Raw genomic sequence first — 13,756 nt, forward strand, 5'->3', positions numbered from 1 at the left:
TTTTGCCTGGAGTTTTGAGAACAAAATGAACTTGGTGTCAAAAGGAAGGAAGAAGACTTGTTTTTAAATTCCTTTCCCCAAGACTATTAATCCACTTGGGAATGGGCTGTGGCAGTGACAACATGTCCATGAAAAGCCCAAGTTTACTCAGTTTGGCTCTGAAATCATTGCAGATAGTCAGGAGAGGTTTAAAGGGGAGAAATGGGGAGGGAGGGACTTTAGAGACTGGTAGGACTTGGGATCATGAATAGCTAACCTCCAATAAGGAAAGAAGAAGAGAGGAAGGAAGGAGGGAAGGAGGAGAGAAGAAAGGAGGAGGGAAGAGAGAAAAAAGGTAAGGGAAGGAAGAGAGGAGGGAGGGAAGGAGAAAGAGAGGAGTGGAAGGGAGAAGGGAAGGAAGAAAGGAGGGAAAGGAGGAAGGAAAGAAGAAAGGAAGGGAGGAAAGGAGGGAGGGAGAAAGGAAGTGATTTATTCTATGTCTTCTTTATGCTGGGCACTGTGCTAAATCCTATACAAATAACACCTCATTTTTTCCTCACAACCACCCTGCAAAGCATTATTATTATAAAACCCATTTTATAGATAAGGAAAGCAAGGCAGACAGAAGTTAAATAACTAGCCCAGGGTCTCACTGCCACTAAGTATCTGATAGTGGATTTTTACTCTGGTCTTCCTAACTATAGGCCCAGCCCTCCATATAGTGGATGACCTAATTATTTCTAAAAAGAGAAGAATTGTTTGGATAGGAGGGTGTCAGTTGAGTGGAAAGGACTTCGGGCAGTCTGTCAGGGACAAGGAAATCCCAGCTATTAGACAGTCAGATCCAGGACATTTGTCTTTTAGCAAATGAATGTGCTCATGTACATATGTGAGATGAGGTTCAACTAATGATATTAGAATTGATAAAGAGAACCAACAAAGCGAAATGAAATTTAAAAATGTTTCTTTTATGTGAAAGTAATATCACTTAGCATTCTTTTTTTTTTCAATAAGCGTTATTAAACACCTACTATATGCCAGGCATATGCTCTTCACTGAGGATACAGAGAGAAAGAAAGAAGAGGAAGAGGAAGGAAGGAAGGAAGGAAGGAAGGAAGGAAGGAAGGAAGGAAGGAAGGAAGGAAGGAAGGAAGGAAGGAAGGAAGGAAGGAAGGAAGGAAGGAAGGAAGGAAAAGAAAGAAAAGAGAAAAGAAACAGTCCCTACTCTCAAAGAGCTCACATTCTAATGGGGGAAACCATGCAAATGAATATGTACAAATAAAGCTATATACAGGATGAATAGGAAATCGTAGATTGAGCCAAGGCCCTTAAAGTAGAATTAAGGGGGATTGGGAAAAGCTTTGTGTTGAAGCCTAAAGAAGGTGGGATTTTAGCTGAGATTTGAAGGAAGCCAGGCAGCAGAAATGAGGAGGGAGGGCATTCTGGGCATGGGGGAAAGGCAGTGAAAAAAACCAGAGTCAGAAGACGGAGTGTCTTGTTCTGGGAACAGCCAGAAGGCCAATGTCACTGAACTGAAAAGTAGGCAGGGTAAGGTTTAAGGTTTAAGAAGATTGGAAAGTTGGGGGGAGGGAGGAGGGGAGGCAGGTTCTGATGGGCTTTGTATGCCAAACAGAGCTTTATTTGTAAAGCATGAACCAAGGGGACAGGAAAGAAAATGAGCTATCTCATAGATGTTCTGCGATTGTGCCGTTGACATCCCTGAGGGTGATTATATTTGTACAAGGACAATGGAAAAGATCAAGGCAGAGGCAACAATATTTTTCACATATTTCTCCTGGGAAAGGCAATCTCTAGAGAGTTGGTGCCACCGATATTTGAGGGGCAACAGTTGCTTCCTTTTTATCTTTGTAACCATTCCTAGCATCGAGCCTACTGCCTGGCAAATAGCTGAACAAAAGCACATTGAACTGCTTTGTCAAAATGTTGAGAAGCCTGCTGTTGTTTGCCATGCCTTTGTACTTAAGTACATCTACGTTTAAGAGTTAGGAAACCTGAGTTCAAATCCCCCATCTAGCAAACACCCTGTTCTCCACCTTCCATCCTAGCTTACTTTACCTCTTGCAATGTCAGTATGATCATCTACAAAATGGGAATAATCATCTTTGTCTATCTAGCAGTATTGTTGATAGGAATATGTACTGTAAACCTGATAGAAATAGGGTCTCTTATCTATAGGCTCAAAGCTTTGTCCCAATATCATTGTCCTTCATAGCAGCAAAGTAGCTGATAGCTTTGTAACTGGGAGATAACCATGGAAGTCCACAGCTATGGAATTGACAATGCTCCCTTCTTTCAAGGCATGTCACCTCCCCCATGAGGCTCTCCTTAGCTCCTCCCAACTAAAAGTGACCTCTCTCTCCTCAAATTCTCAGATTTATCACACTATTTTATAAGGCTTTCCTTTGATCTTACAGAGTCTACTCTTTATAACATTTATCTGTCACATATCATATATCATATCCACCACCACCACACATACCCCCATTAGACTGCAAGCTGTTTGAAGACAGAGATTGTTTAGTTTTTCATTTCTTCATACCTGGCACTGAACATCATGCCTGGAACTTTTTTTTTTTGAGATGTAATTCCCTGAGGCACCCAGAGGTTAAATTACTTGACCAGGGTCATACAGCTGATATGTGTCACAAGTGGGACAAACATAGATCTCTATCCCCACTCTGCCAACCTGACTCCCTGGTATAGACCAAGCATTTAATAAATATTTGTTGTCTGTGGCTGTCCTTCATGAGATTCTGGATTTCTTTGCCCTTGTTGTCCCCTACCCACCCACTTTTGTCACTATCACTCCAGGTTCTGTATATAGACTGTTCTCACCTAATTTTTGCAAGTGTCCCACCAGGGTAGTTGTGTTGTGTTTGTCTTTGTTTCAGCATTAGCAGGCAGGTTATATTCCAAAGGTGATTATGGCCTGCTATTTTGATGACTTGTGGGTTTCATAAGTGACACTGATGAAACTGTATTTAAAAATACAGTTTTGTTGTTGCTTTTTAAAATTAAAATGCCATTTGGTAGTTTCAGATTTCAGATTGCATAGAGAATAAAAGAACATTCCAGATTAATAATAATAGTACAATTCTATAATGTTTTAGAGCTACAAAGTGTTTTCTTTATAAAGGCAGTCACTGTAGTACAAGAATTATTATCTTCATTTAGTGGATGAGATGATGGAAGCTCTGGGAACTTTCAGGTCTCATCCAAAGGAGTGCACTTAATAAGTGTTGGAGCTGAAGTCTCATTCTCTCCTTATTTTGAGTTGGAGCTTAATGCTACATCAGTGCCATCCTCAGTCTTGACCCAGGCTGCTACCTTTTCATTGATTATACAATGTGCACTTTCTCCAGCACATAAACTCTTTGGTAACCATGTCCCCCACAGGACAACTGACAGGGTCCAGTGATTCAGGCAAATCATATGAACCAGAGGGGACAGGAAATGTCCTGGAGAAAAAGGGGTAAAGTCTGGGACAGAAGTCAAGAAATGAAACTAAAGGCTGGAGGTTTCTGAATATTAGGTATGTAGGTAATAGGTATGTAATACATAGACATCTATTAATACTTATTACTATTGTTAGTGTTATTATCTCTTCATATGATAAATCAATATGCATTTATTAAGTGCTTACTCTGTGCTAGACACTATGCTCAGTGCAAGAGATACAAAGTTAAAAAAAAAAACAACCACAACACTGTCCCTGTCCTCAAGGAGCACATATTCTGATGAGGAAGACCACATATGTACATATGAAAGATATACCTTGTAAAGGAGAGGTCATCTCAGAAGGCAGGCATTGGGGGAAGGGGAGATTGGGAAAGGCCTCTTCCAGAAGGTGAGATTTGAACTGAATCGAGGAGGCCAGAGGAGGGAGGCATTCCAGATGTGGGGGACAGACAGCAAAAACACAGCACTGGAAAACTGAATGTAGCATAAGGAACCACAAGTAGGTCAGGGTTGTTGTTGAATCATAGAGTACTTGGAGTGCTCTCTTAGAAAGCAAACTGGAAAGGTAGCAAGGGGCCAGATTGTTAAGGGTTTTAAAAGTCAAATGAAAGATTTTATATTTGATCCTGGACAGAAGGGAACCACTGGAATTTATAGAGTAAGGGATCAGAATTGAACTTCGAAGATTGCTTCATCAGCTGAGTGGTGTATGAATTGGATTAGGAAGAGACATGAGGCGAGGAGACCAATCGGAAGGCTATAGCAATACAGACGAGTGGGAGTCATCAGAGACACATATGACCAGAAAATATGATGGCCCAGTCATGTGGCAAGAGTGAGAGTTCCATATACCAAAATAAAGTCAAAATGGATACATGACTTACATATAAAGACTCATACTATAAGAAAACTGGAAAAGCAAGGAATAATTTACCTGTCTGATTAATGGAGAATGATGGAGAACATTATGAAATGCAAAAATGAACAATTTTGATTACAATAAATTGAAAAGTTTTTGCACAAACAAAGCCAATGTAACCAAGATCAGGAGGAAAGCAGAAAACTGGGAAAGAATGTTTGCAACCAGTGTCTCCAAAAAAGGCCTCATTTCTAAAATACATAGAGAACTGGGTCAAATTTATAAGAATACAAGTCATTCTCTAATTGATAAATGGTTAAAGGATATGAACAGGCAGTTTTCAGATGAAGAAATTAAAGCTATCTATAGTCATATGAAAAAATGCTCTAAATCACTATTGATTAGAGAAATGCACATCAAAACAACTCTGAGGTACCATATCATACCTATCAGATGGGCTAACATGACAAAACAGGAAAATGATAAATGCTGGAGAAGATGTAAGAAAACTGGAACACTCATGCATTGTTGGTGGAGTTGTAAATGGATCCATCCATTCTGGAGAGCAATTTGGAACTAGACACAAAGGGCTATAAAATTGTGCATACCCTTTGACCCAGCAATACCACTACTAGGTCTGTATCCCAAAGAGATCATACAAATAGGAAAAGGGCCCACATGTACAAAAATATTTATAGTTGCAATTTTGTGATGGAAAAGAATTGGAAACTGAGGGGATGGCCATCAGTTGGGGAATAGTTAAACAAGTTGTGGTATATGAAAGTAATGGAATACTATTGTGCTATAAGAAATGATGAGCAGCAGACTTCAGAAAAACCTAGAAAGACATATATGAACTGATGTTGAGTGAAGTGAGCAGAACCAGGAGACCATTGTACACAGTAACAGTCACATCATGAGATGACTAACTTGATAGACTTACATTTTCTCAGCAATACAAGGATCTAAGACGGCTCCAAAAGACTCATGATGGAAAATGCTGTCCATATCCAGAAAAAGAACTGTGGAGTCTGAATGCATATCGAAGCATATCATTTGCTCACTCTCTCTCTTTTTTTTGTTTCTTCTTTCTCGTGGTTTCTTCCATTGGTTCTAATTCTTCTTTACAACATGACTAATGTGAAAGTAGGTTTAATATGAATGTATATGTTGAGCCTATATCAACTTACATGCTGTCATGGGGTGGAGGGAAGGGAGAGATGGGGAGAAAATTTGGAACTCAAAATCTTGTGGAAGTGAATGCTGAAAACTAAAAATAAAAAAAAAATTTATTTAAAAAAAAAAGAATGAGAGTTAACTGATGGATAGCCTGCATACTGTATTGGTATCTAACTCTGTGTCAAAAGAACTAGAAAAAGGCCTCTAGTATATTGAGTGGGTCCCCCTGTGGAGGATTTATGGGAAAACATAGACAAGAGCAACCCAGTATGCAAAGGCATGGATGAGTTGTAATGCACATCCCTGGTGGTAGTAACCACACTAAGATCACAGATCCATCAGAATATTGAAATATATCTCACAGTGGCTAAGATTTTGCTTTTCACACAGAAGAGAATGACTTTGTCAAAGTCACAGGTGGATCAATATACATCCTAGTCTTGCCCATTTCTGTTTCTAGTCCTCCAACTTACTGCTGCACTCCATTATCAGTGGAAAAGGTAAGAAGGAATTTGAGGCTTTCACTAAACGGTGCCTCTCTTCCGGGACTTTGAAATCTCTTATTTTTCAGCACAATGATTTAAATACTGTGTGGGTTTTTTCCCTCACACTACCAAGTCTTAAACAATGTACAAGCCACTGATTGCCAGCAAATGTACCTCTCTACCTCTTGCACCTTATTAAAAATAGCCCTTCTAGATTATTCATTGGATGTACTGTGACTGAAAGACAGGCAAGAAAGCCATCAGGACTCTGTGGGCGCTGATGAATTCTCAAAACCTTTTGTCCAAGGCAATAATAAGAGCTGTCATTTTGTTACTATCTTTTGTTCATCCCCGACATAATTATTTGTGATATTTTCAAATGTCCTGGTTTTATGGAAAGAGCAAACATCAGAAGAGCACCACGGGTAGTCACAGCACTGTCTCGAGTTATCTGTGGCCTCCAGATGGTGGACAATTGGGAAATGACCAAGATCTTCCCTTTCACAGTTCTGTTCATGTTTCCCCAAGTTGTTGCTGAGCTTAGCAGACACCAAGCAGCATCAGGCATTAATGAAAACATTATTAGAGCTTGGTCTGCAGGAGGGATTGGCTGCTTTGAGTTTGCTTTGCTCATCCATTGCTTTGGTAGTAAAAGGCTCAGCAACTTGCTCAGTTTGGGAGAGATTTAGGAATAAGTTTGTTGAAAAGTTTTATGACTTTAAACACACACACACACACACACACACACACACCCCTAATACATGTGAAGACGAGAATACACAAGTCCCCTGGGTTATGGATGGCAATAGAACCAGTGCTGCAAATGAGCCCTGAAATCTAAATGGGTTTAGAAATAGAAGAAACGGCAGTATTCAGTGCCATTTTACAATAAATGCCACCACTTAGTGCTCTAGTTTGGCTTTTTATGTATTTATGTGAGTACATTGTGTGTCCATCTGGATCTTTTAATCTATCCAGCTATATGCTTGGGTGTGTTCTCTGCATAATATACTCCCCTCCTCAGCCTCTGAAATACATGAACAAACACTGACTTGGGGGAAAGATTTTTTTGCTGATTAGGGAACAAAGCAAGAATGTTAAAGCCAGAGGGGAAGTCTATTTATTCCTTAGCACTAGGAGGGTGGAGTGTACATTTTTAGAGGCTCTATGCCTTACATCATATCTGGAATGTTATCTACTTAATTCCCACGGGGAAAAATATTGTAGCCCCAATGGGAGCCCAACACTGTTTCTATGCAGAGCATGAGTCTGTAATACCTCAGTGCTCCTGCTAGTCTCAGATTTAGGCACATCCCTCCTACATAAATCAGAGGAAGCTACATAAACACTTCTAAAAATTAATCTAGGACACTTAGGTGTGCTTCAGCATGGAACAGTAGGAAGAAGGAGGGGAAGAAAGATCAATGACTATCTAGTTAATAGAATGACTCTCTGCTTTCAATCTTGACCTTATCCAAGGACTTCTATAGAAGAATGAAGACTTGAATACAAGCATGTTCTGTTTGCCTGTATGATAACTCCCTTCTCTTCTAGGAAGGATGAATCATGGGACGAAAACTATACTTAACTCATTACCATGAATAGTATAGCTAGATCTACATGATCAGTGATACAAGTCACCTGAAGGACACATAATCAATGAAACCAGCACTCCTAGGTCCCTAGAATTGGTCAATAAATATTTGTTAAGTGCCTACTATGTGTCAGGCACTCTGCTAAATGCTAGGGATGCGAAGAAATGCAAAAAAAAAAAAGTCTGTAACATACCCATAGATACAAGACACAGGAAATCAGATTACAGAATTTGGAAGTTGGAAGGGACCCCAAAGAACCCCAGAAAAGATATTTCCTCTACAGATTTTCTAGCATTCTGCTAGAAGTGAGCATTTTTCTAGCTTCCATTGGAAGACTTCCAAAAGTAGGAAAATAGCCTCTCAGGGAGCGCAACCCATTTTCAGACCATTCTAAAGGTGAGGAAGTTCATTCTTACAACATATCTAAATCTGCCTGTCTGCATCTTTCACCCACAGCTCCTAATCCAGCCCACTAGGGCCAAACATAACAACTTCTTATCTACATGACAGTCCTTCAGATATGACTGTGTTGGTGAAAAATAATAATAATGATAGTAAAAATAATTTAATAGGTGCTGCCACACTTAACACTTGGAACTTCTAGCCTTTGGTTTTATGACGGTTTGGCTCTTGATTCGCACCCTACTCCTTTTCTTCTAGGAGAAGATTCAAGTCACTCTTGTCTCTTTTCCAGGCTTAAGATCCTAAAGGCAACATGGTACAATGGAAAGAGCAATGACCTTGGAATCAAATGTCCTAGAATCAAATCCTAACTCTGTCACTTACTATCTACGTGATCTTAAAATTACTGGCCTTCAGTTTCCTCTTCTGTAAAATGAGGGGGTTGGAAGAGATGACTTCTAATGTTCCTTCAGGCTTTACATCTATAATGCTATGATCTCCCGGTCTTTCAATTGGGCTGCATATAGCGTGGCCTTTTAACATCCAAATAATCCTTTTCTGGGTATAGGAGAGGTTGTCAATATCCTTAAAGAGATAATGTAGCATGTTGAATAGAAAGTCAGAGTGACCTGGGTTTAAGTCCTACCTCGTACACACCAGTACAGCACCAGTGAGGGACACCAGTCCCTAGTCAACTCTCAAATACAGAACAGTTGTATGGATACCTACATTGGTAGATATAGTTCATTGGATTATAGGATTGCAGATTTAGAGTTTAAAAGGACCTTGGAGGACATATTACTGAATCCACTTCAGTTTTACAGATGAAGAAACTGAGACTCAAAAAGGTTGAATCACTTTCCCAATGGCACACTGATGGTATGTTGCCCAAATCCAACACAATTTTTCACTGCGTTCTTTGGGAACTCCCTTCACTCATGAAATCCCAGTGTTTTTGTTTAAAATATGGTGCTCAGAACTGAACACAACACTCCAGATGTGATCTGAGCAGGGACTTCCTCCTGTCTGATTCCATATCTTACACTCTTGCCATGAGAATTACACTGACTAATGCATGCCTTGTTCCATTCAGGTCAACAAATGTTTGTATGTATGTGTGCATATGTATGTATATGTGGGTGTATGTGTACATATACCCATGTATAATTTTTCTTTTCTTTTTGGTGAGGCAATCAGGATTAAGTGACTTGCCCAGGGTCACACAGCTAATATGTGTCAAGTGTCTCAAGCTGGATTTGAACTCAGGTCCTCCTGACTCCAAGGCAGAGCTCTATCCACTGCACCACCCAGCTGCCCCTGTAATTTCTATAGCTGTTCTAAAAGTTTACAATCCTTTTATAGATGTTATCTCATTTGGTCCTCATAACAATCCTGTGAGGTAGGTGTTATCCCCATTTACAAGATGAGGAAACTGAGGCTGAGAGAGGTTAAGTGATTTGATCAAGGTTAATTAGCTAATAAATGTCTGTGACAGGATTCAAATTCTGGTGTTCCTGACTCCAAGTCTAGTGCTCTGTCCACTTGTACCACTTAGCTGTGTTTAGCGCATAGTGCTAGAAGGTGGGGAATACAAAGACAAAAAAAAAAAAGCCCCATCCTCAGCCTTCAAGGATACCGGAGAGATACAACACAGGCAATAGGATACAAAGTAAAGAGCATCATCTTTAGAGGCAGAAGACCTGGATTCAAATCCCTCCTCTGACATTACCTTTATGATCTTAAACAATTGACTTAACTTCCCTGGACCTCAGTTTCTTCATCTATAAATTAGGGAGGGGGATCAAACTAGATGGTCTTGGAGGTCCCTTCCAACTCTATCTATGATCTTCCATACATGACTAAATAAGAGATAGAGTAATGCCAAGTAACTTCAATAGGGAGAGAATTCCAATAACTGGCAGTAGGGTTTGGGGAAGATAGGTAATGACCTTGTAAAGGATGTGACAGCTGAGCTCTGCTTTGAAGGAAACACTTCTGAGCTAACATGAAGCAAAAGATTTATCCCAATCTAGCCTGAACTGGATGGACTTTATTGCTCCCCTGCAAAAGGTTTCCTAACCTCTTATATTTTAGCCTCCTCTTGAAGACCATGTTGATGACAAAGTGGGCAGCTCTACTAATAGTTGTATTTAAAAAACAACAACAAATCATTCTCCTGGGGCTTGTTACTCATGTTTATCGTGAATGGGTTAATGCTTTTTTCCCACCTTTGGCATGTTTTGTGGATGTCAAGAACAAACCATTGTACCATGGTTTGAGAATCTAGTGGGAACCCATGCTTAAAGAAGCATGGCAGTAGGAGACTTGAACCATCAGAACAGGGGTTACCTCTTGAGCAAATCCTGGCAAGCAAAAGAGTTTGTTGTTGGTGTTGCCCTTGTTATTTAAGCCTAAGTTTCCATTAGCAAGTATCACAAGGTGTCTCTCTTCACTCTTGAATGATGGAGCTGGGGGATCCAGGAACTCCCCTCCTCTGACTCTGGCCTCAACTTAACCTGTAGCACCTGCTTTGTTCCAACTTCCCTATCAGATCAACAGTCCTGCTCTGGCAATACTGCTGTGCAAACAGAGATGATCTGTCCCCTGCCAAAGTACTGTTAAAGTGACTGATAACAGTGCTTGCCAAAGGTGTGTTATCAGATTTGTTCAGTGAGTCTGTGATTATAGCAGTGGATTGTCTTAGAGGCTCAAAGTCAGTGATCGCCAGAAATCATCTGATTTCTTATCAGGTCAAAAAATGTGACACAGATCAGCATCTTTTTTGCATGCTAATGTGTTAGTCAAATTTCTGGCCTGGATAGCATGATGTTATCATGGCCTGCAGTCATGGTACCACAGTTTTTCAGGCTTATCTCTAACTATATTGTAAGCTCCTCGAGGAAAACAAACAGATTATATATGTAGTTCTTTGGTATTGCTTCTTAACCATAGAAGACCCTTTAAAATTGGGCTAAATTGAATTGAATTAGGAGGCAGTATGGTCCCTAGGAAAGAGGGCTGGATTTGAAGCTAGCAGACCTGGGTTCTAATCCCGGTTTTATCTCTTAGTTTCTGTGTGACCTTGGGTCAATTGCTTAACCCTTCTTTTCTTTTTTTTTCTTTATCTTTGTCCATGTCATTTTTTATTGGTTTTAGATTTTAAATTCTGACAAGGTAGAGGCTTGTTAAACAATACACCTTATAAAACATTATAGTTTGTTGGTTGTCAAATATTTTTGAGGACAATAATGATGTCTGAAAGAATTGCAACGGATTTATGAGTTCTTTATATGGCATCAATGTTTTAAGAATGTGGAATTTCTTTATCGCTTAACCCTTCTAAGCCTTATTTCACTCACTGAGGAGGAGGGTACGATTAAGAGAGATGGATGACCTATAAGATTCCTTCCATGCTCCATGCCTATGAATTGAATGAATGTCAGTTGACTGGATTTGGCTGATACAGCCTACCTACATAAATCTTCTACCTTCTTCTTTGAGTACTCCTTGGGTTTTCATTTCTAGCAGCTCATAACTTTAGATCATAGTCTAGAGCTGGAAAGGATCACAGCAGTCATCTGATCTAACCTTCATTTTATGTCTTAGGAAACTGAGGCCCAGACAGGTAGTAAGTGACAAAGGTGAGATTAGAATTAGGTCTTGTGATTCTCAGTTATAACTCTCACTCTTTCCACTACACTAGCCTTGTTCACTTCATTCATTCACTTCAGACACTCAAAAGGTGTCTCCTTTTAAGGACATCCTTCCTTTCCATTAAATATAAATTCCCATTCCATCTCCAAGCAGTTCTTTCCTTTAGATAATTTCTACAGGCTAATACCAAAAGCCTATACCCTGCTAAAGTTCTTCTGTTATAAAGCTTTTTTTTCATTTTCTATATAAATCTCTTTCCTCTTATCTCATCTACTTTGTCAAGGATACAGTAATACACACTGCTATCAGATACTATACAAGACTCAGTCTATCCCAGTATCATTGGCTCCATCACTCGCACTTGGGAGATCAACTCCTATAACAGTTCAGTCTAGGTAAAGCATCTATTGAGATGAGAAAAGAAGACTGAGAATTATCCCTTTTATGAGCCCTCAATTTTGAGTCACTGCTCTTCTCTTGTATGCCTCTTAACAAGGAGGAAAAGGCAATGGAGAAATAAACAGGGTCATAAGAAGGTAAGACAAGAACCTCCCTACAAGAAGTATGAAATCTACATTGTCATGTATCTGAGGTCCCCCTCCTGTGATCAACTGTCGTTCACAGTTCATATCCTATTATAACCTGCCTTTTTCATTAGGAGGGTCTGAACCTGAAGTAAAGACAGTGTGGGCAAATTGAAACAACTGATATCTGAGTTGGCCTCTTTTCCAATTAAATTTGTCAGGAGACTCAGAAATCTCTGGTGGTAGGAATTAACCTTTCTCAGAAGCTTAGTAGGCTGCAGAGTAGAAAGTGGGCACAATTGTCACCATATGTGATAGCGAGTTTCCTCTGCACCTCACCTCCAAGGAAGACCAGCTAGCACTGGGAGGGGTCATTGTACCGGCATTGATCCTGGGGTATTAAGGTGTACAAGAGTATTTGAGAGGTTGATGTACAAGTGATTTGGTGAATACAGACACTGTGGCTTGGTGGTGCAAGAGTATAGTTGTGGTACATCATTTCAGGACAGTGAATATAGTGATATGAGGGAGGAGCACACAGAAAGATCAGCAAAGGCCAGAAGATGTGGTCCAATGGCCCCTATGTTTTTAGTCCTGGGCCTCCTTCTCTGGTGTCATTATTGTGATATAAGGTGAGGGGAGGATGTTCAAGGATATATACATCAGTCCCATTTTCTTGTTGTGTTCTGTTCTAGTACTTGTGTGCATACAATATGGGGAAGCAGGCAATGAAGAATCTGCCATTCCAGATCCACTCAATCTAACACTGGCTTTCTGAATTTTACCTTCTGAGCTTGCTTCCAGGGTTTCCTAATCCTAGAGAATGGCCCTTAGAGGCTCAGAGCATCATATCTCCAAATGACCTTCTGAAATCTACCAACCTACTAAAATTCCAGCTGCTCAGACAATATTTTGTTCAATAAACAGTGCTTATCACACAAAATGACAAGTCTTTGGGATATACTCAATAAGAGATAATAAAACTATATCAGATCATAGAATCATAAAAGTTTAGAGCTGGAAAAAAAGATGATAAATCATCTAATCCAGACTGTTCATTTTATAGGTAAGGAAAATGAGGAACATAGAGGTTAAATGCCTTACCTATCACCCAGTTAGTTAGTGACTGTGCCAGGAATAGAATCCATTTGTTATATTTGTCCTTTATTGAAAACAATATTATAGAACTAGCATATTTATAAGTTAGATTCAGCAATGCACAATAAAAAGAATGAACAGTATAAAAGGGAAAAAAAGCATTTATTAAGTATACCGTATGTGTCAAGAGCTGTGCTATAGAGCCCATAGAGTCAGAGAACCTGAGTTCAAATCCCATGTCTGACTTATCAGTGACCATGGGCAAATCATTTAATCTCCTTGGGACTCAGTTTCTTCATCTGTAAAATGATGAGGCTGGATCAAATGATCTATGAGGCCTCTTCTAACTCTAGAGCTATGTTCCTCTGTGATCCCATTTATCAGTATCTTGCTTAAACATTTACCATCTCAACAAATTTTCTTAGGCATTCAGAGAATTTTGGAGCCTTCTTACTTGTAATATTTGTGGGGAGTATAAATAAAACCTCAAATTATTATTTT

General features: G+C 39.6%; 1 long non-coding RNA gene across 1 annotated transcript in view; it reads left to right on the forward strand.

Annotated features, from left to right (window-relative positions):
• The first annotated feature begins 240 nt into the window (after positions 1–240).
• Positions 241–13,756, forward strand: part of LOC144456638 (uncharacterized) — a 48,627-nt gene continuing 35,111 nt past the window's right edge. The window contains exon 1 of the long non-coding RNA XR_013485650.1: positions 241–334. This is a non-coding gene — a long non-coding RNA (uncharacterized LOC144456638). The remainder of the gene's footprint in view (positions 335–13,756) is intronic.

Source organism: Phascolarctos cinereus, unplaced genomic scaffold (assembly GCF_003287225.1).
Source record: "Phascolarctos cinereus isolate Bilbo 61053 unplaced genomic scaffold, phaCin_HiC Scaffold_4;HRSCAF=312, whole genome shotgun sequence".
NCBI lineage: Eukaryota > Metazoa > Chordata > Mammalia > Diprotodontia > Phascolarctidae > Phascolarctos > Phascolarctos cinereus.